The sequence below is a fragment of the Helianthus annuus genome, chromosome 2 (assembly GCF_002127325.2).
Source record: "Helianthus annuus cultivar XRQ/B chromosome 2, HanXRQr2.0-SUNRISE, whole genome shotgun sequence".
In the NCBI taxonomy this organism is placed as follows: Eukaryota; Viridiplantae; Streptophyta; class Magnoliopsida; order Asterales; family Asteraceae; genus Helianthus; species Helianthus annuus.
Genome location: NC_035434.2, coordinates 2,295,320 through 2,299,314, shown reverse-complemented (window position 1 = coordinate 2,299,314; position 3,995 = coordinate 2,295,320). Strand labels below are relative to the sequence as shown.

Here is a 3,995-nt window from a genome sequence, read left to right as displayed (position 1 = left end):
TGTGGATAATTAATTGAATATGATCTCAACCTTAATTCATGAAAAGTAACAAAAATAAATCTTTATCAACTATGATCGAACCGGACCATAACCGAAAAAAATAATACCAATGTTTCGGTTTTAGGTTATTTGTTTAGTTTAATTTCACTGCTAATTAGTACTTCATATGTGTTATAATTAATAGGACATGATCTGAAAAGGAACAAAATAAACCATTATGTTGTATGATCGAACCGGAAAACCGATTTAACCAATGTCTTCTTTTGCATGTCTTCTTTTCGAATAGATCAACTCACTGGGAGATGATTGAGACTATGTTTAATATTTCAGTTTTCCGGTAGAGGAAGTACCAGAGTAGTGACGAAATGAAGCACAGGTACTCAATTTTCGCTGAAAGTTTGGAGACGATTAGATCGCACAACAAGAAGGGGCTATCCTATACCCTTGGAGTCAACAGTGAGTTTTTTCAACTATGTAATTATTTTCTGCCACTAGCGATTGTAGGCTAGCAAAGTTCCTTTTTTACATTGATGATTAGTAAACAACCACTTAGTTAGCCGTGTGCGGTTTGATTTTAGCCTATTAGTCATTAGCCATGTGATGTGGGGTTTGACTTGTCAATTTAGCCTATGTTACTGGTTCCACCTACTAAGTTGTTGGAGACCAAAATGTGATTTTGTTAGTTGCTGGTTGGAACAGAATATGCTGATATGACATAGGAAGAATTCAGCAAAAACAAACTGGGAGCAGCTTCATAAACTCACTGATGTTGCCGTCCCACTCACGGTAGATGATCAACCTACCTTTATATATCTATCTATCTATCTATCTATCTATCTATCTATCTATCTATCTATCTATCTATCTATCTATCTATCTATCTATCTATCTATCTATCTATCTATCTATCTATCTATCTATCTATCTATCTATCTATCTATCTATCTATCTATCTATCTATCTATCTATCTATCTATCTATCTATCTATCTATCTATCTATCTATCTATCTATCTATCTATCTATCTATCTATCTATCTATCTATCTATCTATCTATCTATCTATCTATCTATCTATCTATCTATCTATCTATCTATCTATCTATCTATCTATCTATCTATCTATCTATCTATCTATCTATCTATCTATCTATCTATCTATCTATCTATCTATCTATCTATCTATCTATCTATCTATCTATCTATCTATCTATCTATCTATCTATCTATCTATCTATCTATCTATCTATCTATCTATCTATCTATCTATCTATCTATCATCTTACTTACTTGTCATGTGTGTTGCAGCAAGATTGGAGGAAAACAAGAATTGTGAGCCCAGTCAAGAATCAAGGATCTTATGGATCCTGTTGGACATTCATGTAAATATCTCTAATCTTGTGAACTACTTTTTCGATAACTTTAAATAACACTATTTATTATGCAGCACCACCACTGGAGCTCTTGAGGCTGCTTATGCCCAGGCTTATGGGTCAAACGACATTGCTCGCATGTAAGAACCCCGCTGTATTGCGGCGGGTACTAATTCCTAGTTATATATTAATATCCACATGAAATGTATAGTTTTTATATTTTAAACGGGCCCCAAAATTCTGGTGCCACTTCAATTTTATTTGGCCCTTGGGCCAATTCATTAACATTCACCTAGTGTCACTTCCATTTTGAAAGTTCACTTACAAGTTATAACTTTTGACAACTATATTTTCGGTTAACGTTGAGGTGATTTGTAGTAACACCAGAAACTGGAGCCTCTGTACAGGTAGATGGATTGGTCGAAATGGTTGATTTTCTTTCTGGATGAACGTGTTGTTCTTGATTATTCTGATTGCAAGCTTGCTTCTTATGGATTACTCGTAAGGTAATTAATTTGTTTTAGGTTGTATGTTGTTTTAGGGGTTTAGAAGAACTTTTGAGCATGGAAGTAATCCCTTTTGTTAATTGTTAAATATTTTAGCAGATAAAGTGGAGATGTCGAAATTTGGAATAAAGTATTCTGTAATTACATGATACTAACATCGTATTTTGTCTATTGATTGTAGTTTGATATGCTTTTGGATGCATTATCTGGTAAATAACGCCTCTATATATTTGCCGGTATCAAGGGTATGCCCCCTTATTCACTTAAAATGGTGCGTCCTAACACCTTTTCCATTTTGTTTTATGATCCTATAGTTAATTCTTATTTCTTGATGATCAGTAGTTGTATTAGTAAATCATAATAGTGGATACATTCAATATATACTCTTTAACTTCATCACAATAAAGTCTTTTGTAACTACATGATACTAACATCGTCAAATTTACACAAAGGCAAGTGGAACGTATAGGATATAAGGACTTTAGTTGTCCTTAAAAAGCCCAAGTTTATAAGAATATTAGTAGACTTGAGGTGTTTAATATCTGGTCAAAATGGGCTAGGTTGACTCACAAGCACTTTCGTGTCTATTATTATTTTTAATTCATAACACACATGGACGTGTTGATTTGGGTTATAATGCCTCTCAAATCAAATGGGTGAAATTAATAAAGTATGGGTTGGAAGTCTCCAAACTCCTAAATTGTTTTATAAGGAGATTTAGCTCATTCATTATTATAGTAATAATATCGTTTTTGTAATACTATTGCTATTAGCTATTTTAAAAATATGGACAAAAAAGTCATTTAACTGAACGGGTGGAAAAAAAAATCAGTTAGGAGCAAAGTTGATTACCGTGTGATCACTCCACCCGAGAATTTGAATGTTGTGAAAACATACACATATGATGATCATAGATTGGCCATGGCTTTCTATCTTGCCCTTTGTGTGCTTGCAATCGTAAGAACTACTTTGAAGTTCTTTAGAGATACACATATACACAAAGCATTGATGTTTTTGAGACGAGACGTTTATTGATTACTTTGAAGTTGGGTATTCGAATTTATCGGATGTAATATGTGTAACTTTTTGGAATTGTTATAAAGTTTTGTTATTCTTTGGAAGTATGAATGGTAAGAATTACGTGTGCTGTTCCAGTTAGTAAGTAAGTTATTCAATCAATAATCACACAAAAGTTAGATATATTGATGTATTATTTATTATGTTCCATCGCCCGGAGGCGGGTGATAATATAAGTATTATAATAATATTTCCATGTCAAGAACGTATAAGTTCCAAGAAGCAGACCGGAAATTTAAAGAAGAATGCTACTACTTAACAGATTAAAAAAGTAGTAATAAGAAGAGTAGTTAAAATCTTAAGAATGCTAGCTACTTAACAAATAATTAAAGCAATAAGATCGAAACACTACGTACGCACGTACATACATTTCAGTAACACGGCAGGTGGAATTATTATCGAAAGAGCAGACACATCGAACAGTGAACTGCCACTCCCCGTGGCCACTGCACGGATCCTCGTCAAAATCCCATCGCCAATTCTCTCTTAGCCCTAACTTTCCCCAAATTTGTGCGAGTACCTTCACTGCAACAATCAATCAAATTGATGTCAATATATAGATCCGGAAAACAAGCTAATCAGTGAGTGAGAATAGAAGACCTTCTTGCTTATCGAGTTTTGCTGATTGTGTGAATGTGAAATTTGAGTACAGAATCAGGAAAAATGCGAGCTTCTTCATGATGCTATGCTGTTTGTTGGATGGTCGACCTCCGATTGTTCATCTTATAGCAGCAGCAGCAGCAGATAATTGTAGCCGTCCGTGAAGCACATCAAATGATCCTTCATACAGCAGCAGGTGTAAGGGTTAGGGTTTGGGAACATCACATATGGGTACCATTTGACATTTTTCTTTTTCTGTCGTTGGGTAGAATTCATTTCTTGGTATCGTTTATCAAAACCATAAGGGGTCGGTTTTTTTTTTTTTTTTTTTTTTTTTTTTTTTTTTTTATAGCTCCTCGAATTCTTTATGATTGCTTATTTGGACCAACTGAAAACGTTTATAAAGATAAGCACGAAAACGTATTATCATCTTAGACATT

At 33.8% G+C, this 3,995-nt stretch overlaps 1 long non-coding RNA gene across 1 annotated transcript; it reads right to left on the bottom strand.

Moving 5' to 3' along the window:
- Positions 1-3,245: 3,245 nt before the first annotated feature.
- Positions 3,246-3,791, bottom strand: LOC110901557. Its single transcript, XR_002570974.2, has 2 exons — positions 3,556-3,791; positions 3,246-3,480 (listed from the first exon to the last, which is right to left on the bottom strand). It is a non-coding gene; the product is annotated as an uncharacterized LOC110901557 (long non-coding RNA).
- Between the last annotated feature and the right edge of the window lie 204 nt (positions 3,792-3,995).